Here is a 26,159-nt window from a genome sequence, read left to right on the forward strand (position 1 = left end):
CATAAATGCTACTTATGAAGACAGTGATGGGAGATGGTACCATAACAGTTGCATTCCGTCAACACTTGATAGGCTGCACCAATGTCCTCTTGAAACTCATGAGGGTTTTCCCTAAAAAGTAAGATACAAATCTATCAAACTGAAATTATCCACTAATGCTACTAATTTTTTTTTAAAAAAAACCTCTTTTGATGTCTCTCAAACTAGGAAACATCCTAGATCCTTTGAATGCTTGTCAGAAATTCTTGAATCTACTGTATTTATTTATTGGTGTAAATTGGACCAGACTTTGTTAAACACATCTCCTTTTCCTGCTTCCTTATCATATAAAACAGGGTGTCAAACTTGCATGGTGGCATCATGTGATGTATTGGTACTTCGTTCTTCACTAAATTGGGCATGAGAATGGCCAGTGTGTGATGCATCTGGCCCAAGGGCCATGAGTTTGACACCCTGATATAAAACCATAGGAGCCTAATAGATTCAAAGAGAATGATAAAGCAATGGCAATGCCATGAATGAAAACATTGGTCAAAGTTTATCTAATGTTTGACAGTCAATTGTCAGGTTAGGAAATGTAATTTCAAAAGATGTCCAATTTCCCTTCCACTATTATTCCAGTTTTTTTCCCATATTTGGGCTGTCATTTTCCTATTTTTTTTTGTTGACTGAGAAAAAAATACACTGCCCATTTTTGCCCAAGTCTCGTTGCTGTGAGATATGATAAAATAGAAAATAGAAAATATTTTGATAATTTACCTATCTAAATCTTCACTGACTGGCAGTAGCTCTTTACAGTTTCAGATGAGAATATTTCCCAGCAATACTTGAACTGAAACTTGGAAATCAGTTCTACCTATAATCAATCAATCTTCTCCTTTATGATGCATATTCTAAGCCTCAAACCCTAAGTATCCTTTCTAGGAAGTACATCTGCTTTATAAAGGAAATTGGAATGAATATTCTTAGTTTGGTGCATAGCTTGCTCTTAAAACAATCAAACAAACAAAACTTTAGTATTTAAATTGATATACATATCTGGATTAAAAGAAAAATATGGAGGGAAGACCTCACTGTTATGCTAATAAAAATTAAGGACTGATTTAAGTCCTGTTCCTGAATACTGAAGAACAATATTTTTTAAAAAGTCTGGTGGCTAACCCCACCCAACCCTCCCCCCAAACTCCATACATACTGTATACTTATACCTTTCAGGAATTGTTTGGGAATGGGCATTTGTATGGTTAATATTTGTTTAACAATGAGGCGTTTTTGACTCTTTACTAAGTTTTAAGACAGGAAGCTTCAGCTGATAAATGTGATACTATGTTTAGTTCAAGTGTCAATCACCTAAGGGATTGATTGTGCTTCAGTGTTTTGAATAATAATCTCAAAGTAAATGCAGGAAATCATCTGTCTGAGAATATATTCCCAGAAAATAACGACTGAATGGTGGCCTAAAGGAGCCAGAGAAATGGCTGTGCCAAAATTGTGTAAATGAATAAATGGTAAAAAGAAACACTAAAGCAGAACAGTAATTTGAGAGAAAAAGAATCCCTGAAATTGAAATCATGAAACCTATGAGGTTTTCAAGAACACTGCAAAATGGATCCCAGTGTAGTTGTGCAATTGCTTCCCACAATACATTCCAGAGGGTACAAATAAGGACAAATGTAGTCATTCTGTATTTTCATACACATACTCTTATTCTCAATTGGCAAATCAATATGCTAATTAAAACTTAACTACTCTTCAACATTTGGTGATGCAATTTTCCACTCCAAAATAGAAAGATTGCATGTATTAGTGCATATTTCAGATGCTTCATTTTCAGCTATGCTTTTAAAGATTTCTTAGTTCTGTCCTTTGAAATACTTATTATTTTGCCTCTTTTTTCTCCTGACCTACAATATCTATAAGCGTTGATTTTTTTTTTAAGCTGACTTGTGTATGAATACTACCAAGATCACTTTGGATCAGGCTATTCCTGGCCATGAACATACAAGCCTATGTAACCATGAATCTTTATCCCTTGAAGGAGGGAGAGGTCAATCTGGGGTGAAAAACACCTGGGATGACTCCCACTTTCATCTTCTCTTTCCAGACACAGAAAACCTTCGAGAATTCCTTCCTACAACTGTGTAGTTGTGCTGTCATCTTCCATCCATATTCCACAATACAGTATAGTATCCAGAGGATGCAAGTAAGAACAGACACATTTAGTGAGTTTCCTTTAGTAGCTGGCTAGAATTCCTCACCAATTTTCCCTCTACTTTTCTTACCTTTTAAACACCATCCATTTAGACTTAAGTGGGAAAATACCAGGGACATGAAAGGAGCCTTCTCAGGCCTCCACTGGACAACAGCGATGCCATTGGCTAATCTAGTAGTAGCATCGTTCATCACTGATGTGTCATATTTTCTCCAGCACATTTTCTCTGTAGCTGGCCCTGCCCTGTGAAACAAGTACCCTTCTCTTCTGGTTTGGTAGGTCCCACTGTCCTTGCCTTCCAGGAGAGATGGCTCTTCCCACGAGCATCAGGGAAGAGAAAAGTTTTTGTGGTTTTATTGTTTGGTATGCTACCCATGATTGTTGGTTGTTATTACAATAATCAGATTTTCTTCTTTTCAATAATAATTATATCAGGCATGTTATGAATGAGATGCATGTTTGCCTGGATCTTAAAATCATATAAGATCTTAATCTGCTCATTTTCCAAAACATTCTCAACTTGATAGTCCCTGTACTATGCTACATTGAAACCTCTGACAAAGTTCCCAATGAATAATTCGAGCAACTCGGTTGTGACACTGCTTGTAGTCAGTTTGTGATTTTTTTTCTGACCAAATGGTCAATTTTAAAGATCCTTTTTACTAATACTTCTTAATATCATTAAGAAATACAATACCAGATTTTTATAGAAAATCTGTAGAAAAACAGATCACAGATTCACCAAGTCTGATCCTATTTGCCTTAGCAGTGAATTTTCCAAGTCCACAGATAAGATCTTTTTAAATATTTCAAATGAAATCTTCCAGTACAAGTCATATCTCTTTAGCATCATATATTTTGTGGCTCCACCTATTTACATAGTTAAAAACTCAAACAAAGAAACCCAAAGATATTCAAATGTAGATCTCTGCAGGACTGAAAATCAGATTTTTGGGCTCAGTCAAGTTTCTGGTCTGAATCTATGTCAGCTGTTGCTTTGTCTTAAGCTTGAATACTTTCTTTACAGTTAGTGGAATTAATTTTGATAAACAATTTGCTAGCTCATGTTGTAAATGGACAAGAGAACAAGCGAGCAGAGTGCTGAATTCATCCCAAAGCAGTAAACCTTAGAAGAAGCTTTTAAAATAATAATTTCAGTAAGTTCATTATCATTTAAGATCTATTTTAGCTCAACACTTTAATATTCTGTTTTTGTTACACAGCTATTTAGATAACTGCCATTCACTGATAATAAGTCATTTATTCCTCATTAAGTCTTAGGATGGATGTAGATATTCATTACTGCAAGACAACAGACTCATTTGGCTGCATACAGTACTTGATTATTCACTTGGAGCATTGGCTTGAATGCAAATGTGTATGTCACATAGGTCTCATTTACCAGTTGCCCTCTCCACAGCTGAGTTATCCAGACCATTATTTGCTATGTTAGCCTTTTTTTCCTCTCTCCAAGACTAAGCCTGGCCTTTATGTAACAAATATTTTTTATTTCATTGATCTATTGACTTTGGACGTTTATTTAATCTATGTACCCTGTAAAAGCAATTTACACATTGCTGTATTTTCTACCTTTTTTGTGAACAGTGCAATCTTATACATGTCAACTCTGAGTTAAGTCCATTTGCTACTAATTCTAAGGTGAATATGTACAGGATTAAATTAAGAAATAAATTAGTTGATTAACTGATTAATTAATGGCAACAAATCTTGAATTCTGAATGCTGGAATTTCGTGTAAATGTTAGCCTGCATTTTTATGAAATAGATATTCTAAATTTAAGTATTTGTAATAGGAAGTATAGCAAATATGTTTATTTCTAACATTCCATTCAGCATTTAAAAAGGATACTTTCCACATTTTTCTGAAAGCAAGATGATAGGAAATAAAAGAGAGATGGGTGGATGGATGGATGGGTGATAGACAAAAAGTTCTCTTGAGTATCTAGCTTCACCTCAGTTTATCAGTACAGTAGATGAGATTAGATACCCCAAGTTGAAACCTATTCTGGAAATTTATCTGTAACAAATCCAAGTGGTCCTTGACTTACAACAGTTTATTTAGTGACCATTCAAAATTACAATGAAAAAGTGACATGACCATTTTTCACACTTATGACCTTTGTAGTATCCCCATGACCATCTGATCAAATTTCAGATCCTTGGCAATTGGTTCATACTTATGACTACTGCTGTGTCCCAAGGTCATGTGGTCACCCTTTGCAACCTTTTGATAAACAAAATCAATGGGGAAGCCAGATTCACCCAACAACCATCTTACTAACTTATCGACTGCAGTGATTTGCTTAGCAACTGTGGCAAGAAAGGTTATAAAAACCTTGGGACAAAACTCACTTAACAAATGTTTCAGTTAATAGAAAATTTGGGCTTAATTGTGGTTGTAAGTCAAGGACTACTTGTATGTAGGCATGATGCATGTGTGGGTGTGGGTGTCCATCTGTGATAAAGACAGACAGACAGACAGAGCACATGAAAATCATTTTCCCCCAAACACAGATAGGGCTTGAACGATTGGATGGACATAAAGTCAGAAACATAGATAGATATTAATTGGTTTTTTTAAAAAGCTATTTACCTTATATATTAACTGATCTTCATCTGCTATGCTAACTTCTAACTATTCTCCCTTCTCCACACTAACCCCATCATATATAGAAACACTCAAATATATACACATATGTTCTTCTTACTCTTTAGCAGCCCCTTCAAGCAATATAGTAAACTTTCTAAATAATGTTCAGAGATATCTCTATTTTTGTGTCCACGATCATTTATACTTCCTCTTCCTTTCATTTTCTTCAATAACAGTCATTTTTAATCCTCAGACTTGAATGACATCTTCCCCTGCCATTTATAGGAAGGGGAAAAAAAATCATAATATGGTCATCGCCAGAAATGATTTATATACTTTTTTGTGCTCTGTAAGCAATAAACAGGTATTTAACTCATTTAAAAAATCAAGATGTTACAGTATTGAACTCCATTTACAATATTTGTTATTTTTCTACTGGTATTTTTTGATCCATTAATAATGGATGAGGTTACACTTCCCCTCTAGAATCAATTTCATAGCCTTAGAATCAGGGGGTGGTACCTACCGGTTCGGTGCTGGTATGGATGTAAAATACCTTAAGCTGTGCCACCTTCAACCAGTGGCACTACCGGTTCAGTGCTGTGCATGCATGTAAAATACCTTAAGCTGTGCCACCTGGACAGCTGAAAAGCACTGCACGCAGGTGCGCAGCATTTGAAAAGCCTCTTTTTTCCTGCTTTTTGAACCTCAGCTGTGCCACGCAAGGCAGCTGAGGTTAAAAAAAGCAGGAAATAAGGGACAGGTAAGAGCCCGGATGGGCGAGTGGGCCAAACAGCAGCAAACACAGAACCAGTTCGGTGCCTGCTGCTCTTCAGAGCTACTGGTTCTTTAGAACTGGGCAGAACCAGTAGCATCCCACCCCTGCTTAGAATCTATTTTTGGAAAATCAGATTGTAGCCATTATGAAGTCCAATAAATTTGCTCTTGATTCCTGAATGTTTGCTTCCTCTGTAAAATAAACTTTGAAAGTATTTTTTTCTACTTTGTTTTCTGGCTGTAGGTGGCATTTGCAAGTTTAATTTATTGCTACAAAAACACATGACTATGCATGACTTGTTGGTTGCCCCACTAGATGTCGGGATGTCTGAAGGAAAGAGTTTTCCTTGTAATATATTTTCTTAAAATTTAATTAATCTATTGGGAGCCAGGGAAACTTGTAACCTCTGACAGATGACAGAGTTGTGTAGTGAAGGACAGGACACTCACTCCACCCCATTGCACTCCTGTACTTCATATGTTACCACCCATGATAATTTCACCAACATTTTCTTCTCTTTGGGGGAAAACATGATTTTAATGTCCTTTTGAACAAAGTAAATGTGAAAAGTAAAAAAGAAAAGTCAATTTAAAATATTTAGCTAGTATAATAATGATATTTCTTTTTAGGAAAATAAATCCAGTCTCATTTATTCATGCCCTTATTACATAAAAAACCTGAATATAACTTAGGTGGCTATTCCTTGGAAGATTGAACTGAGATAGTGTGCTCATTCTAATTATTAGATCAGAGCATATTTCACGAAATCCTACATTTTCTGATTGGTTAGTTTTATGTTTCAAAAACCAAATGATTTTTGCTACAAACCCTAATATTTGGGATCAGTTACGTGAGACTAAAACAGTTACTGTTTGGAATTATTCTAGAGAGCCAGTTCATTGGCCAATAACAGGATAAGTAAGGTTAATAATATGGCTTTTTCTATTGAAAAGTATCCATTATAATATTGGGCTTGCCAACATTATTGGCATATCCAATATTTTAATTCATTCCTATCTCTCTGGCTTTCACTCAAAGAAATAGTACTATCTTAAAAGTAGTAAATTTTAAGTAAATTTTATTGAAGCTCAAAGGTGCCTTTCAAAAGGAAATTTTACTTTCTTGGTTTTTTCCTTGCAAATGTTTCACTTCTTATCCAAGAAGCTTCTTTAGTTCTGAAATGAAACTTTTTCTTGGAAGAGAATCAAAACATTTTCAAGGAAAAAAACAAGAATGTCCATCTTGTACAAGCCACTTTGGGACAACCATGACCTGGATGATTGAGATTCTCCATAGACAATTCATTGAAACCTACTTTCTATCAAAATATGACTTTTTTGTCATTTGTCAAATTGTGATTTGAACAAGATCAACTCAAAACAGGCCTGGGGAATTGATTTAATAATAATAATTTCACAAAATACTCTATGTAACCCTAATTTAATAGAGGAATTGAGTTTTCATCTATATTTTATCTGGCCACATATAGATAATTTACATAAAATAAAAACAATGTCATAAAATTTGTCTTTTTTGGATGGGAAATGGGACTGAATGAATTAATAAAATCAAAAGTGACAATCCAAATCAGCAGCACAGCAAATTCAATTCAAAGAATTGGTGTGAATTGATAACTTTTCAAAGTGTAAATGATCAAGATAGTCTTTAGCAGCAATCAAGAAATATAGGAAAATATGCCTAGGTACCTTGCTATGTAGAGTTTTGTTCTGGATATATACTAGAAGAGTTGCTTCCTCTCTTTTAGTGGAAGAAGATTTAAAAGAAAAAAGAAAAAATGTTCAGTTCAGTTTTAGAATGGGTTTTGTTCTACCCTAACTGAATTATAGCATTGATAAAATAAAAGATGGCTGGGGAGAAGGTTTAGGTAATTATTATGATTGTCATGATCAATTTGACTTATGGGAGAAAGGAAATCACAGCTTTCTGTTTCTGAGAGTCTTATGAGCATTGACCTCTGTGCAATCCAAAACAGAATACAGTGAACATTGTGTTGGTCACTGTGAACTCAGTTCTACTAGTAAAGCCAAATTGGACCCAAACATTTTGGTGCCTGAGCAAAGGACAAAATGGTACTTCTCCTTTCCTTTCTATAATTAAATTGGTAAATAATTCTTATAGCAATGATGGCAATAAGACAATATTCTACTTGGAGGCCAATAGGTTTTTAGTAGATAACCTCATATGTGCAGGACCCACAATTTTAGTAAATTGCCTCATATGTGCAGGACCCAGCCTGTTTGCTCATTATCTTGCTTGTTCATTGTCTATCAGATTATGCCTGGGGCACTATAGCTGCCTTTTTTGTTGGTTGCCCACTTGAGGTCAATAAATCTCTGATTAAGTGAACAGCATGGGTGGTCGATATGAAAGATCAGAATGCCACCAAAAGTGAAGATGGGGTCGGTTGGATTAAAAGAAAATGATTGGAAATTGTAACAGTTATACATCTTCCTTTTGTGCATGGTATGAGAGAACTACCTTACTCTGTTTAATTTTCTTAGCATTATAGTAAAATTGAATTTACCATGATACCACTGGACTATTGGCATGCTGTGATTTTTATTATTTCCCTAACATAAATAATTCCTCAGATGAGAATCTTAGACACAGACTAAAATGTTGGTCTATGATGAATAGGGAAATAAACATTTGATTTATACTGTAGTATCTCCTTAGTACCTCCTTTGTATCACTTTAGAACTAGCTCCATCTAGACTTGACTTTAAGTCACTGGGAGTCCATTTCTCTGCCAAGATTCTGTTGCTCTCTGTTTGCAATTGAAGCAAAACTAGCAGTGTGTCTGCTTATGAGGTTTTACTGCATTATCTTATAGACATTTTATTTGAAGTGTTAAAGCTTTGCAAAGCCAACCATGGAACTAATTTCTGCTTGATCTGGAACTGCGGCCTCATCTGTGCTTGGTTTCTAGACTCAAGGCAACCATTAATCTCTTTCTTCTGCTGCTATGGAGTTTCCATTTCTCCTGGAGTTTGGTTCCTAGTGCTGTTTAGTATGTATCTCCTGTTCTCTACTTCAATCAATACAGCAACATAGAACAATATGGAAACGCTTCCAGAAAAAGGTTGATGAGCTCTCATTTCTCACCACAGCTGAAAGGGCTCTTGAACACCATGAAAGAGAGCTGGTTTGATAGCTTTACAGCTCTTTCTTTTGTTTGAATTTTAGGACAACTAGGCACACATTGTACTGAAAATATGGGGAAATGGGAGAAAAGTAATTTATTCCATTCTGGGTGAGTGGAGGAAAAGGAGATGTTTGTAATTTCAAAATCTGTTGCAATTCAGCGGGCAGAGGGCTATTGGTGTTATTGTTATTTTGCATTCAACTCTTGATCACTCTTTGTCATGTGGTAATCTCTGTTTGTTCGTAGCCTTTTGAGGTCAGCAAAGGGGAAGACGATGGGATGCTGGTTTAAAGCAGTTTTGGAAGGATCAGAAAACAAAAATGAAACATGGGAGTTCTTGACACGAAATGGAGAATTGCATAAGTATTCCTGAACTCTGGGAGAAAAATGGGATATGGATTTAATAAGTAGATCAATTATCTTACATTCCCCACTTAACTATAAAACTAAAACAATTTGCCAAATACTTAACTCCTAACTTCTAAAACACATCAGGGATGTGTAAAGAATAAATCTCTCTCTCTTGTTTAATAACTCTATCAGTAGTTGCTCTGTTATTTCATGAGCTGCTCTATGTAGTTTCTTATTCTGTCAACAAAAACTTAATTATTTGTTTTAAGGTGAAGCTTCTCAAAGATTAGGGCAGGACCCACTGAAAGGACATTAGCAATTTACAGGGGAGTCCTATTTTTTGTTGCTCCTGATCTGGCTCATGCAAGTGAGCATTCTAACAGGGGGAGCATTGTTAAAATTCTTGATGGAGACAAGACAATGGAGATGGTGGAGTTGGTGATGAGATGGTGTCCCATATATTGCTGAATTGCATCTATCAGCAATCTCATCAGTGGTGGAATTCAAATTTGTTTACGACCAGTTCTGTGGGCGTGGCTTGGTGGGCGTGGCAGGGGAAGGATACTGTAAAATCTCCAGTCAGAGGTGGGATTTGCCAGTTCTCCGAACTACTCAAAATTTCCACTACCAGTTCTCCAGAACTGGTCAGAACCTGCTGAATACCACCTCTGAAACACATGTAGTATGGTTGATGACGAGGGATGCTGGGAGCAACTTATATAGTGAATAGAAAGTGGCTAACAGAAATACAGCATCAATTATAGTAGCTGAACTTCTCATGAATTTTTTTTTCCTGACAGTTCCTTTTTTAAATAAAACTGAAGTCAATCGAAGGCTTTCTACTCAATTACAACCTGGAGGTCAGAGACTTATAAAGTGAGATAAGTTACTGTGATAATATGTGGTTTCTCCTGAAATGCTAATTACAGGGATTATCTGTTCAACAGCCCATTACTTCCAGGGTTTTATTTTTTGCAAATTCTTTCTTCATTGGAACGTACTGAGTGCATTTTAAATTTTTATTCTCTACTTTATATCCTTCATTTCATTATGCTGGGGTGTATCTGTGTGTACATTTAAAGCACACAAATCTTTAATATTCTTGGGATGAAAAGCAGGAGAATTACAAAGACTGAAAGGAAACTTAAGCTTTGACTCTCATTCCCAAGCAGAGTTTTTAATTGAAACAGCTTAATCTTTGCTAGATAACTTCAAATAAAAGCAAGGAGCCAAGGAAATATAATAATGGCTTTGACTTATGATAAAACAGCATAACTTGGATGAAACTAGTTTGAACTTATCAGTCATATTTCATTTTCTTCGAATGATGATCATTTTTTCTGCTGACAAGAAAAAAAATGTGCTTGCTTCAAACATTAAAGAACATATTTTATTTATAGCCATACAGGCTTGAATTTCTTCATCTTAAATCCATGCTGAACTTTAGGAAAACCTTTAAAAACTCAATTACATTTAGAAGAACTGTTGCTCCTGCCTTTGGGGTACAAAACTTATAATACTGTAGAATAGGAAACACTTGTTTTTACAGCCTTAATATCCATCTTTTCTCATGCTATTCTTCAGTTATTCAAAGTTTACAGTTCACATTTCGTGGTGGGAAATTACTGTGCACAGCAGAGTTCTGCATTGGAGAAATAAGACTATAGAGACATTCAGGTTTCTGTTACCATGAATAATGAGAATCTGTGGTGCAACTTAATATAGTTCATACATGTCTATTCATTCTCACTTATAATCAAAGAGATAGATTAAAATCACAGATATTTGGGGGGAGGTTGTAATTTCTTCTCTGAAATGTTAATTTTGTTTAGATGACTTTGTCATAATCTTTGGTTAGCCCATTCAATTTTGTGAGTAAGATTATTTGATCCAGGGGTGGGATTCAAATTTCTTAACAACCGGTTCTGTGGGCATAGCCTAATTTGTGGATGTGGCTAGATGGTCATGTGACTGGGGTGGGTGTGGCTTGCTGACTGGGCATGGTTTGGTGGTCATGTGACTGGCTGGGTGTGGCTAGGTGGTCATGTGACTGGAGTGGGTGTGGCTAGATGGTTATGTGATTGGGGTGGGCATGGCCAGGTGGCCATGTGACTGACAAACCAAATATAAGTGGTCCTCGCTTAATGGCAGTTGCTTAGCAACTAATTTACAACTGACCTCCATAGAGCTACTGGACCTGTTTTTGGTGTTTTGACAGCCATGCACAAACAAACACACACACTTATGACCAGTTACAACATCCCACACAGTCTTATGACTGAAGTTTTCTATGTTTTTTGCCAGTTTCCAACAATTCCTTCTGGTTTCCAGTTAAAAATGCCCATTGGGGAAAATGGACTTGTGTCAGCCTTCAAGATTTTCTCCCTTTGCTTTGCATCTTTTGGCTGTCATAAGTAACGGGGGGGAAGGAGTGGGGAATGGTTATGAGAAGTGATCTGGAGGTGTTACAAACCAGAACTGTATAAACTGGGGGGGTATACATTCTTGCTTAGGTTTCTATCCTATGCTATGTGCAGCTGCAACCCTTTATCAAACTATGTCAAGGTCAACGGACAGAAGCCTCATCACCACCTGGAGATGCCCACATGATGATATACACAACGTTTAATTGGATGAACTATTGGAGGTGGTAACGTTGCCATTACTTTGTATATGTGATTTATGTGCCCATTTTCTCAGATTCAGAATTCTTTTGTTGCTACCACTTGATTTCCAGTAAAAGATATCTTTTCTCTGATTAAAGGAGTCGAAGTATTTCTTTCTTGGATTTTGAATGGAGCACCAGCTGACAACTTGTTTAACCACCAATGTTTTCTTAATGACCACAAGGTTCACTTAATGACCATGGTGTTGGCCTAACCCAGGGGTCTGCAACCTTAAACACTCAAAGAGCCATTTTTCTATTTTCTTTTAAACAGGTATATCTCTCTGTGTGCGTCTTTCTTTCTCCCACTCTCTTTCTCATCTCTCTCTCTCTCTTTCTTTCTCTCTTTCTCATCTCTCTTTCTCTTTTTCCCTCTCTCTGTTTTTCATCTCTCTTTCTCTCATCTATAACTGCTAAGATTGGAAGCTGGTTTTTTTTATAATCCTATTTCTTTGCAGTTTTTTTCACACACATTTGTGCATCCAATACTCTTTCTTCCTTTCTGCTATGTATTCAAAATGGGCAATGCTTAGGTGTGTGTGTCTGTGTGTGTGTGTGCGCGCGCACATGTGTGTTATGTATGTGTATGGATATGTATTATATTTTACTTTTAATGTGTGCCAGTGTACTTACAGAAAAAAATATGATAATAAAAGTTATCTTATCCTATCTTCCTTCTTTCCTTTCCAACCCCATTCCTCCCCACACCCTATTTTGTGTTGGCTTCCCAGCCAAGTACTTACCAGGTCTGATCTTACTTAGCTTTCTAAACTCAGCCTGCTGAAATATATACCAAACTAAACTGCCCAAGAATTTACCTACCATCACTATCTTGCATCTGATTTCAATGTAAACTGTCAATCTACAATATTACTAAATTTTGCTAGGCATCTGCTGCATGTTATTCTCTCTTCCTTGATAATCTAGATTCTAGTCTTACTGGGCAAAACAGTGTAGAGTCACTGGCGAGAGCAGCTCATATTCCTTTCTCTGCAGGCACCCTTGTCCCCTCCTCCTCATTTGTGAAGCACACTAAGTTTAAAGGTTCTGCAAAAAGTTGTCCCTGAGAGGAATATGGGGAGACACACAACTTTTCTCCGTACCAAAAGGACTGCTCTCACTCTCTCACTTCCACTCTTGGCATGGAGAAAAGTCAGTGGGAGTAGCAATTGAGGCAGTCAGTCACCCATCCCAGGGCTCACGCTCACCAAAGCTGCAGTGGGTGGGGGATGCAGTGGCAGTGAGGCAGCAATGGTGATGGCGGCAAGGAAGGCAATGGTGATTCTGACATCTTTGGGGCTCCTGGGACCAGCTCTCCCCTGCCACCCACATGGCTGCACACATGTTGCATCGGGGCTTCAAGGCTCTGCTCCCCATAGCTGCCATCAGCTGCCCTGGACTTGATCAAGGGACATCTTGCCAATACTATCTTTTCCACATGTTCCTTCCTGCTGCTCTTGCTGGGAGAGCAAGCTGGGACTTGCAAGCTTTTCACTGTGCCAGGAAAGACTCTCTTGCTCTCCCAGCTGGAGCAGCAGGTGAGAGACACAGCCACTAACCTGGCCAGAGCCTACACTATCCTCTCCATGTATTCCTTCCTGCTGCTCTTGCTGCGAGAACAAGTGAGTCTTTCCTGGCACAGCGAAAAGCTTGCACGTCCCCCTCCCATCAGGAAACAATTCTTGGGCAGCAAAGAAGCAGCCAGGTTGAATCCTGCTTCTCTCTGCTACCTAGGAGCTGTTTCCAGATGGGAGGGGGACTTGCAAGCTTTTTATTGTGCCAGGAAAGTCTCGCTTGCTCTCCCAACTAGAGCAGCAGGTGAGAGAAGTAGCCACTGACCTGGCCAGAGCCTACACCAGCCTCTCCATGTGTTCCCAGTGGAAGACAAGTAGTGGGAGAAAGGCAACTGGAGGCAGCGGCAAATGGCAGCAGCAGCAAAAGTGGTGTGGGGAGGTGGAAAAGCATCCAGCAGTGGCAGATAGGTTACTGGGGCTTGCAGAAAACGGGGAGCAATGGCTGGTCTGGTGGGCATGCAAAAGCAGGATGCAGGCTGTAGGCAGCAATGTTGTGCATGCACTTGATGTCGCACATGCGGAGTAAGGACTGTCTGGGCAGGGAGCAGAGAAATGGGCAGAGAGGAGTGGAGCAAGCCAGAGGCCCTGAACCTGGTTCCCTGAACTACAGAGAATCATAACAACCGGTTCTACCAAACCAGTCCGAACCGGTAGAATCCTACCCCTGGTTTGATCTGAGTACTGTCCTGCTGACAATGCATTTTCCAAATATTGATGCAATTGGGAAAACCCTGAATCCATATGGTCCAAATTATTTGAACATTATGTATTTAATTTTAGTTAGTGTTTCTGGTTCCTGCTTGCAATTTTTCTCTGGAAATCCATTCCTACTCACACACCATTCAAAGAGTGTTCATCCCATACTCTAGGTGACCCTGAGGATACAGGTAAACCTCCAAATGCTTCAATGGCCCTCTAAAAGGATGCAAATGACCAGCTGTCTGCAAGGAATATAAATCCTTCCATTCCCCAATATCCTATCAGAGCTGAAGAAGCTTAATGGATAAGAAGTGAAATGTCTTCAAAGAAAAAACAAGAAAGTCCAGTTGCCTCCTGAAAAAGCAACCATGGGATAATCATGACCTGGATAATTGATAATCTTTACAGACTTTGTGTCTCAGAGGCTGTGATTTCCAGTTCTCTGTCCATCTTCATAGTTTACCTCAAATGCAATCTGATGTGTCTCTCTCCTGTTTAAACTATGGACTCTGATCAGGGCAGAATGGAATGGAAAAATATTTTTGTGATATGGACCTGTTAATGTACTCTAAGACAGCATTTACCTTTGTAGCAGTTCTCTCACACTGCTAGCTCATGCTTAACTTGCCATTGACAAGGCTGCCTAGATCCTTTTTCATATGTTCTATATAAGATCTTTCCCATTTTATTATTGTGCCTTTTAATTTTTTCATATTCAGATGAAGCATTTGACATTTTTCTCTTTTAAATCACATTCTTCCACTAGTCAATTCTATTTAGGACTTTTAACATTTTTTACCATTCCTCCAAAGTTTTGGCCTCCCCTCCCAGTTCTGTCCCATTTGCAAATTTATTAGTGACCCTTCAACTCTTTTATCCAAATCATTGCTTTTTTTTTAAAGAAGAGCAGAAGACCTAGGACAATACACTATGCTCAATATTAAGAACCAAATGGAAACTGTTTCATTTCAGCATAGCATGAAACTGATGATCAGCTGTTTCAGGCTGCAGGGATTTCCATAGCCTACTGCTGCCTCCACACGTCCCATTTTCGGCCTCTGCATCCCATTTTCAGCCTCCGCTTGCCCCATTTTCGGCCTTCGTGCACCCCATTTTCCACTGGTTCTGAGCAGCGGCAATCAGAACGGACAGGAAATGGGATATGTAGAGACTGAAAATGGGGTTCACAGAGGCAAAAAATGGGATGCATAGGCCGAAAATGGAGTGCACGGAGGTGGAAATAGGCTGTGGCAATCCATGCAGCCTGAAACAGCTAATTGTGGGGAGGCCAATCCAACCGACCATCAGCTGCTTGTGCTAATCAGGCAGAAATTCAGCTGAAGCTGAAACAGGCTGTTTGCTGCAAGGAGTCAAATTGCTGGGAGGCAGAGGCAAAAGAGTGGGGGGCAGTGGGTAGGCGGGGCTTTGGCAACATTTGCTGTATAAGACACACAGATGTTTCCACCCACTTTTGGTGGTGGAAAAAGTGTGCCTTATTACTCTGAAAAATACGGTACTTCTTTTTATCATTTTAGTAAGGACAATTTCATAACTGACTATTGAAAGTGTGGCAGATGTCCAGATACATTATGTTTATGACATTTTCCTGGAATATTTAGATATTGATCATCAGGAGGCAGTATGTGACCAGTTTCAACCTACTATCCGAAATGCATGACTTCTGGCCATAATAAAAAAAAAAGTCACTATCCTGTTGGTGAGAATTAGATCCAGGACAGCTCTTTCCCCCTCTTTATAACAAATGAAGTTAGCAAGAGAAGGCAAGAATATATTAGCTCTCTGAGTCTTTGCAGCTAAATTATCAGTAAATATCAGGGTAATCGAAATCACACATTATAGTTATCATATGTCCTTTTTAGGAACTGGTCAAACTGACCATCTGAACTAGGGAGAATTCATCCATATTTTCTTCCTACTTAAGTATCTAGAATAATTTCCCACAATTATTTTTTTGTTTTACATTTCTTTTATTCTTTCCCACATATTTCAAAAAAGTTCTTTGATTCTTGAATTTGTGTGTACATGGATTATTTTTTTATTTCTTTGTGTACAGTGTAGTATCTCCCAACCCTTCTTTTGGATGTCCATTTTATAGAGAATGTTGTTCTTATCTTGTGCATTTTTCTACTTGGCTGTTTTCAAATGAGAACCCTGCCATTATGTGAAGCATTGCAAAATTATGTGCTAAAATATATAGAACATGGCAGTCCCTGATAAGTGTAGCATAAGCAGACCATAATCTTCAAGTTGTTGATAGACTCCCAGGTTTCACAGTCCCACATAAACAATATATATATATATATATATATATATATATATATATATATATATATATATATATATATATATATATATTTGTGTGTGTGTGTGTGTGTGTGTGTGTGTGTGTGTGTGTGTGTGCCACACACACACACTACTATTCCACTGGTGTTAGATTAGGAATATATCGGCCCAGATTACTAAAATTTATTCTAATGTAATTTGAAGCAACTATTCACATAGTAGTAATTGTTGTATTCTAATACTTCATTACTTCAAAGTTATAGTTTTTAGTGTTTATTAAGTTCCCCACCCCAACCCCAGTCCTAGAGTTAAGTCTAATTTCTTTAGAGTTTTATGTTCAGATTTTTATGTTCTTAGTTGCTTTTAATTTGTTTTGAACTTTGTCTGTTTTGTATAATTTGACATTATTTATTGTCAGTGCTTATTCTTCTGTTACATTTTGTACTGATTTTGTTGTTTTGCAGTCTTAGTTCACTCTTATTTTTGTATGTATGTACAGTATGTATGTATATAGGTAGGTAGGCTTTGGACTACAACAATGCAGATTTGCTTTGAATTATTTCACATATTTCCCTACATGAGCTATAATCTCTAGTTCTTCTTGATTAATTCCCATAGTCTGTGCTCTGATATAGAAACATTTAAAGTTCTAAGTGGACTTCCTTCTGGTCTTTCTTCACAGTTTTCTAGGAAACCCTGGCCTTCTGTTTTTCTATCTGTGGTTTGCTGCTTAACCCCATTCCATGGCCACATATAGTAATGCACAATAGGAATAAACTTGAGGAATCGGAAGAAGAACCACAACAAAGGCAAAGCTCAGGTAAATGAAATTTGAGTCCAGGATAGACATTGTAATTTGAGTAAGGAAAGAAGAAAGGGGAAAGAGAAAGGGGAAGGAGAGAGGAGAGGAGGGAGAAGAAAGGGGAGAGGAAAAGAGAAATGGAAATTGAAAGGGAGTGGGGAAGGAAAGGAAAGGTGTACTCGGAAAATTTGCATGTAAATTAATATAAATAAAATGATGAAAACAGAGTTAAATCAATAATAACTTCTGCACTATTTCTGTTAAAATGGAAATACTGGCATGATAGAACAGATGATCATCCTTGTCCTTAAAAATAAACTTTGAAATTGCTTCACTTGCAGTAATATTTCATGTTTTCATTCTCTAAAGAGTAAACTTTTGAAAATATATTTTGGCATTGGTAACATATTGGAAACACACATCACTCATATAGAATGACAACATAAATGCTATGCCAAGAAACTTATAATTAAGGTGATCTTTCATAAAAGTCTTAAAATTAAAGTGAAAACTTGACAAGTTCTGCCTGGAGGCAATTGTAAAAGAGAGATGGCTGAGAAAACTAAATTGTAAAAAAAATGTGGCATTATGTTTGTATAATGACCAATAGTTGTCTTCCTGACCAAAATATTTCAAGTGGTGCATAGAAGTGAAGAACAAAGTAGTAAAAGGAGATAATGACCAAAAATATCCTAGTAATTATAGCAAGTCAAGACGTAACAAATAAAATGTGATTTCTATGTCTGTAGAGCAGGGGGTCAAACTCACAGCCTGGATATGTCATGCGCTGGCCACCCCACCACCGATTTAGTGAATGGGAAAAAGTTGTGATAAGCCACAAGATAACAATATAACATCACAAATTTGACACCTTTGCTATAGAGTATATGCTACATTCTGTGACACAATGTTAAGCTTTGGCTTTAAGGATGTGGATCTTATTGCTTTACACTGCAGTAACAGAATTCATTTTCAGACACTGAAGAGTTACCACCTTTAAGCCTACTCTACTTTATATAAAATAATGTTGTTTCTTTATGGGGTGATACTATCTTAAAGTCACAGCAGCATTTTGAAAAAGCAAAAGAGGACTGGCCCAGTTAACACTTGGATAGAAGATCTCAAAGCCATAAAAAAATCCAAAAGCCATAAACTAGACTCGAAATACTGTAGAATGTATTGACTTGACCAAGAAGAAATATGAATAGTCACTTCTAAAAAAATACTTCATGGATTTTAGTCTTTGCAAAGCATTCACACTGATCCTAGGAATCACGGCCATCATATATTCCAGCCTGTGCAATTTATAAACCTCTAAGGCAAGAACTGCCTATTATATTTTGAGGCCAGCTAGATGCTTTATAGTCCCTCCGTGATAGTCCATGACCAACAAAAATTCTACTGGAATGTTATATGTGATGAACTATGGTGCACACTATTAGATAACCAGTTTTAAAAAGGGGTTCGGGGTATACCAGGAGGCAAACATAGTTGCCAGAATGCAAAACTAATGTGGCATATGATTTGGGGGTGAGTGGGTGGAGGGAAGATATTAAAAAAAAAATGATTTGACAAATAGAAATCATGCCAAATGAAAAGCATTTGCATTCATTGTTAATTCTCTAACCCTCTTAAACGGCATACTTAAATGCAAGCCAATGATCTTAGTGATTAACCCTTCAGTCTTATACTACTTTTCTCATTAATTAAAAGTGGCTGCACAACTAATGAAAGGAAATCATATACACACACATGTATGTACATGTGTGTGTATGTATGTTCTCATTCTGGAGAATTGGCCAGTATGTTCCCTCAAGCATATTGATATCTGTTATTTATCCCTTAGATAGATGTGATTCCTTTCCCATACTTTCCCATACTTACTGTTCATTTAGATGTTTTTACTGTCTAAAGATATTTTACTACTTCATTAGTTCTACACGATTTACAGCAAACAAAGTAAATATATATACCAATATTTCTCACACATTGTGTATGAAAACGATTCTATGAATTCAGCATATTATTGCTATGTAAAATAATCAGCTATGAGGAGCACAGTTACTCTCAGTATCCTCACTGCAAGATCCATATGTTTTAGTAGCATAGCTCTTGGTCAAATACAGAAAGCATAGTCCAATGCAAAATATGTAGAAATAACAGGTGTTTTAAGACACTTAAATATTCAACTGAACTAGCACTGCTATCTGAATGCTTTTAAGAGTTTCTGATATCCCTTAATTTACTTTAATATTTTTTCAGAACAATATATTGTGGATTACTCAATTCATTTTTTATTTCAAATAAAAGGAGGAATCATATGTGACCACAAAGGAAATTCATCTGTTCAAAACCTTCCAAATATTGCTTTCAGAAGAACTCTGGACAAGACTTCTTTGGAAGTACGAATATTTTGGGAGGGGGGAGAGAAATAATATTATTTATTTATACATTTATTTATGTATACATTTATTTGCTGTTCATCTTGTGTCAAACAACCCTGCTTATAGCAGAAAAACATTTAAAAGTTTAAAATCATCAGGCTGGACTTCCACTTTGAGCTTCTTCGGTGACAGACCGAAACCTCATCTCTCCAAGGCTTCGATCCATGCTCGCTGCTGGAGTGCCCCGAGCTGGCTGGTTTCAGGGCTAAGCCACCCCGTAGAGGTGATGAAGAGCGGGGAGACTGCCTGCAGGGTTGAGGAGAGCTGCATCTCTCCTCCCCAGCTGGCCATTACTTCCTTTCCTGAAGGCGGTTGTAGCGGTGGTCAGAAATGGCCACCACAAAGAAGAACTCGACCAGAAAAGAATGTGCAGGAGGAAGATAAGAAGTGAAAGTTTTGGTTCACCGGGTCAAACAGCAAAAGCAACAAATAAGGTACCCTGGAATTTAAACTTAACAACATTGTTCCCAAAGAAGATTTTGAAGCTGCGAAGGAGAGAGAAAAGGGAAAGGATTAGGGTTTTTTTTCTTCCCTTCCTTATACTGACAGCTAAGAGACTTAAGCAAGAAACTGAAAAAAAAAAATCCACTTTGACATTAATAGCCATCTAAGCTGAAAATAAAAATCAAAGGGATAAATAAAGATTTTTGGACATTTAAAAGTTTTTAAAAGCTGGAAAGGAGAAAAAAAAAGAATAGAAGGACAGGATCTGGAAAAATGGAGGAGACTACCTGGAATTAAGGAATGGAACTGTAATTAAAAGGAACTTACAGTGAAATTTTAAAAAGATTCCTCAAAGATACATTTTAATGGAAACTTGGTAACAAAATAATAGAACCCCAGGAAGAGAACGTGGAAAAAAGAAGCAAGTAGAAACAGCCTTGGATTATTTGGATTATTTGGTAATTTTTGGTTTTTGCATCTAGATGACTAAAATTAACTGGGTGGTTGTTTAAAAGTTTTTAAAATGGTATCACTCTTAGAAGAACTGAAAATGGAACTTTAAAAATGGAAAGAAGACGCACAAGAAGGGAGAAGTTCTTTTGGCTTCATGTTTCAATTCTTAGAAATGGAGCTGTGCCTCTCCACCGCCTCCTCAGCTGGTCCACGTGTCTGCGCCACAGGCGTCCGTCTTCCAGAAGGACTCTGTAGGATCTCGGCCCTGCAACTGACACAACCTGTCCAGGTACCCACAGAGGGTCCCCTGCATAATTCCTGGCGTAAACCAGGTCATGCAGGGCAAAGTCCCTGACCAAGCTGTCAGATCCTATAGGGGTGTCTGGGCAGTAATGGGGATGTAGCCTGTCCAGGGTGGTCCTAAGGCACCTCCCCATTAAAAGTTCCGCAGGAGATTTATTTGTAGTGGTACATGGGGTAGTATGTTGGCTCAGAAGGTAACGTGACAGTTTGGAGTGCCAGTTTTCCTGGCCAAACCTAGCAAGTGCCTCCTTGACTGACCTGACTGCCCTTTCAGCCATCCCGTTGCTAGCTGGGTGAAAAGGGGCTGTGAGGATGTGTCTGATACCTAAGTTGGCAGCGTACATACTAAACTCACAAGATGTGAACTGGGGGCCATTGTCAGACACCAGCGTGTCAGGGAGCCCATGGGTAACAAACAAACGGGTCAGAGCCTTAACAATTGCTTGGGTGGTTGTTGAAGGTAGTAGGGCCAAGTCTATCCATTTGGAATATGAGTCTACTAAAACCAAGAAGGTCCTTCCATGTACTGGTCCAGCCAGGTCGATGTGCAGGTGAGACCATGGTCCCCCAGCACTTTCCCACCTGGTAGGAGTGGCTGCTGGTAGGGCAGGCCTGGTTGATTGGCAGGGTTGGCACGAGCTTACCCAGCTGGAGATTTGGGCATCCATGCCTGGCCACCAAACGTAGCTGCGGGCCAGGGCCTTCATCCTTACGATGCCCGGGTGGCCCTCGTGAAGGACCTTTAGGATGGGTACACGGAGAGTGGCTGGGATGACCACCCTTGTCCCCCACAACAGACAACCCTGTAGGTTTGACAATTCTTGCTTGCGGATTTTGAAAGGAGTGAAGTCAGAAGTGTATTGTGTTTCCGGCCACCCCCTTCCCACCCAGTCCAGAACCTGGGCAATTACCCTGTCTTTTTTTGAGTGCGTCGCAATGTCTTCAGCTGTGACAGGCAGTTTAAGTTCATTTACTTCAAAAATGGCATGAATGGGTGCTGGGTCTTCGACTGGAACTGGCAGGGGGCAGCGACTAAGGGCATCTGCATGACTTAAGTTTTTTCCAGGGCGATGCACTAATTTAAATGAGTAAGCGGCCAGGAACAAGGTCCACCTGGTCATCCTAGGAGATAGTACCTGTGGGGTTTGCTTGTCCCCTGACAAAAGCCCCAGGAGTGGTTTATGGTCAGTTATGAGTTCAAAGTGGTGCCCAATTAAAAATTCATGAAACTTTTTTTACTGCAGCTACTGCAGCCAAGGCCTCCTTATCTATTTGGCTGTAGTTTCTTTCTGCAGCAGAGAAAGTCCTAGAGAAGAAGGCAATTGGTGCCTCAGAACCATTTGGGAGCCTGTGGCTTAGAACTGCCCCAATACCAAAGGGGGATGCATCAGCAGCCAGGACCAGGGGAAGTTGTTGATTAAATTGGATTAAAACTGCATCAGATGTAAGTAAGGATTTGACTGACTTGAAAGCGTGGGCTTCCCTGGGTCCCCAATGCCAGGGGGATTCTTTGTCTAACAGTCTGTGTAAGGGCTCTGCAATGGATGCTTTATGAGGAAGAAATGAAGCGTAAAAGTTCAGTAGCCCCAGAAAGGCTTGGAGCTCCGTCTTGTTGGATGGTGTGGGTGCCTCGTGGATAGCCCTTACATCAATTCTATACCCCAGAAAGTCCACTTGCTTAGTGGCGATGGTGCACTTCTCCCTTTTGAGTTTGAGGCCATGCTGCCTAAACCTGTCTAGGACTGCTCTGACCCTTTGTATGAGCTGAGGTCTGTTAACTGCTGAAACTAAAATGTCATCGAAGTAAGGGACAAGCCCTGGGAAACCTTGGAGAATCCTTTCCATGAGGGACTGGAAAATACCTGGGGCTACACTTACACCAAATTGGAGGCGTTTGCATTTGAATGCCCCCCTATGAGTGATGGTTTGCAGCTCAACTGTCTGATCATCAACAGGGAACTGTTGGTATGCCTGGGACATGTCTAATTTGGCAAAGATGGTGCCGGGTTCGAAAGTGTGTAATAGGTGTTGGATAACAGGGACAGGGTATGCGCTGACCTGCAGATAACGATTGAGGGTGGTCTTGTAGTCAGCGCAGATTCTCACGCTGCCATCTTTCTTGAGTGGGGTGACTATGGGGGTCTCCCATTTGGCAAAATCAGTTGGCTCTAACACCCCTTGCTTTAGTAACTTATCTAATTCTAAATCTAACTTTGGACGGATGGCAAAGGTACTCATGCGGCTTGAGGCGAAGGGGAATTGCCTGGGGTCCACAGTGAAGGAGATGGGGTGCCAGAATAGCAGCCCAACTCATTGCTAAAAACATCAGAATAGTCTGTGAATAGGGTGTCTACTTCAGAGGTTGAGACAGCATGGATCCCAGTTATGCTAAGGCCGAGGGAAGGGAACCAATCTAGTCCCAGCAGACTGGGGAGGGCACCATTAACAACCACCAAAGGCAAATGGCCTTTAAAACCTTGGAACTGAACTAAAAACTTGCCTTTCCCGAGGACAGGGATGTTCTTGCCCTGGTAGTCCTGCAGGGTCAGGTGGCATTTCTGCAGCTTCTTTTTTGAAAGTCTGGGGTGAATCTTCTTCAGGGTCTCCCAGGAGATGATTGAAAGTGCAGATCCCGTGTCCACCTCCATTCTGCAAGGCTTACCTTCTAAGAAAACAAAAATACTTATTTTGTTAGAAGTCTTGGAAGTGTGGTCTGCGTGGTAGCAAGTATAGCAGTCTTCCACTTGCCTTTGGAAATTAGCAGTAGGTTGAGGTCTCTGAGGGAAGGTTCGCCCTGCTTGGCAGACTCTAGCTAGGTGGCCTTTCTTCTGACAGTTTAGACAAATGGCATTCCTGAACCTGAAGGATGCTCTAAGGTGGGAACCCCCACAGCTCAGGCAAATGGGAGGTTGCTTGGGGGTGAAGTTGTTTCTTTGCCCTGCTCCTTCCTGTGAGGGCTTTTGTTGCCTAAGGCGGTTTATGTCTGTTGTGCCTATGGGGTCTTCTTCAAGGGAAACTTCCTCTGAGTGAATAGTGGATCTGCTAGGTCTGATAGGAGTTCCTTGAATCTCAGCTGCTGATTGGGCAGAGAGTTCAGCAGCTTGGGCTTCTTCTATAGCTAAGGCTAGGGTTAAGTCTTTTTTGGCTAGTAAGCGTCTTTGAAGCCTAAGGTCCCTAACCCCACAGACAATCTGATCTAATAGTATGTCTTCTAGGTAGTCTCTGAACCCACACTGTAAGGCAGCTGACCTCAGAGCTGCCATATACTCACTAATTGACTCCCAATCAGCCTGCCTTCTGGTTCTGAAGGCGTGTCTCCTAGCTATCTGGGAGGGTTTAGGTGAGTAGTGATTGGAAAGAATCTCTTGGAGCTCTTCCCAAGGGATGTTTCTGACAGAGCGAGGGGCAACTAGTGCTGTAGCGGTGTCAAAAACTGCAACCCCACAGTAACTGAGGAAGAAGGATTTTTTCCTGTGCTCAGCAGCGTCTGTTAGATTGATAGCGTCGAGGAAGTAGATGAACCGGTTTTTGTATGACTCCCACATTTCCTCGGCTGGCTTGAAAGGTGGGAATGTTGGGTTGGTGTTCATCTTGAGGCGGCAGTGCCTGTCACCTCAGCTGCTGTGGCTTCAAAAATCGCGCTCTTAGAAGAGCATTTTGCGGCTGCGCCTGTCAGGCGGCGTCTGTCTCCTCGGCTGAGAAGGCTTTAAATTTCGCGCTCTTGGTGAGCGTCGGCGGCTGTGGCTTCAGCGCCCGGTGGCTTCGCTCTTTTTTAGTGACCAGCTCTTGCGATCGTACATCTGGTAGCCTCTTATAGCATCCCGCCCTCGTCGCCAGTGTTGTAGAGCGGCGGAGATACGAGGCTGAGCCAGAGCGAACGTTTTAAGGCTTTATTCTGCTGAATAAAGGGTTGCCGTGTCTGCCAGGCTAACTCGGCAGAATCAGCTGGCGGCAACAGCTGATACCGTTTGACAGCTCCCTTTTATAGCCGGCTGTCAAACGGTATCAGCCAATGGGAGCGGTCGGCGCTCCCACTCGAATGGTGGACCTGGTTGGGAACTCCAACCAGTTCTATAGACACACACACACACACACACACACACACACACACACACACACACACACACACACACACACACACACACACATATATATATATATATATATATATATATATATACACACACACACACACACACACACAGATTGCAGGTTTGGCTGTAACTGCCAGTTAACTTGATTGGTTGGGGCTTATATATAGGCCGTGTTCTGATTGGTTGGGCGTGTTCTATATAGTTTTGGTTGCTGGGGGATTTGAGCTGGAGAGTTGTGATATATATAGTGGGTGTTGGTTTTGCTTCATGTATGGCTCAGAGGGGTTTGAAGTGGGTAGTGATGCAGCTGCAGTGCAGCTTCTGGTCCATGGTCTGTTTCTCATTTTCTGAATGGGTGGGAGTCTGTTTTCTACATGGAAGTGTGGTGGTGGCATCTTGTGTGGCTCTCATGGGTGTGGGTCCAGTGTCCTTCTTCATGTTAGGCTACTCGTCTGTTCATGAGGCGGGTTTCCAAATGGCTGGAAGGCGGGAGGTGTCATCTCGTTTGTTCATGCTGTGTGGGCGTTTTTCTATCTCTATGGCTTCTCTGATTATTCTGCTGTTGAAGTGTTCGGTTTTGGCGATAGTTCTGGTATTTTTAAAATCAATTTCATGTCCTGTGGCTTTGAGGTGTTGGACCAGGGAAGAGTCGTTTCTTCTTTTTGATTGAGTTCTTATGCTGAGTGAATAGTGGATCTGCTAGGTCTGATAGGAGTTCATGAATCTCAGCTGCTGATTGGGCAGAGAGTTCAGCAGCTTGGGCTTCTTCTATAGCTAAGGCTGAGGGTTAGAGTCTTTTTGGCTAGTAAGCGTCTTTGAAGCCTAAGGTCCCTAACCCCACAGACAATCTGATCTAATAGCATGTCTTCTAGGTAGTCTCTGAACCCACACTGTAAGGCAGCTGACCTCAGAGCTGCCATATACTCACTAATTGACTCCCAATCAGCCTGCCTTCTGGTTCTGAAGGCGTGTCTCCTAGCTATCTGGGAGGGTTTAGGTGAGTAGTGATTGGAAAGAATCTCTTGGAGCTCTTCCCAAGGGATGTTTCTGACAGAGCGAGGGGCAACTAGTGCTGTAGCGGTGTCAAAAACTGCAACCCCACAGTAACTGAGGAAGAAGGATTTTTCCTGTGCTCAGCAGCGTCTGTTAGATTGATAGCGTCGAGGAAGTAGATGAACCGGTTTTTGTATGACTCCACATTTCCTCGGCTGGCTTGAAAGGTGGGAATGTTGGGTTGGTGTTCATCTTGAGGCGGCAGTG

The sequence above is a fragment of the Pseudonaja textilis genome, chromosome 3 (genome assembly GCF_049901715.1).
Source record: "Pseudonaja textilis isolate UNSWEBS1 chromosome 3, rPseTex1.2, whole genome shotgun sequence".
Classification (NCBI taxonomy): domain Eukaryota; kingdom Metazoa; phylum Chordata; class Lepidosauria; order Squamata; family Elapidae; genus Pseudonaja; species Pseudonaja textilis.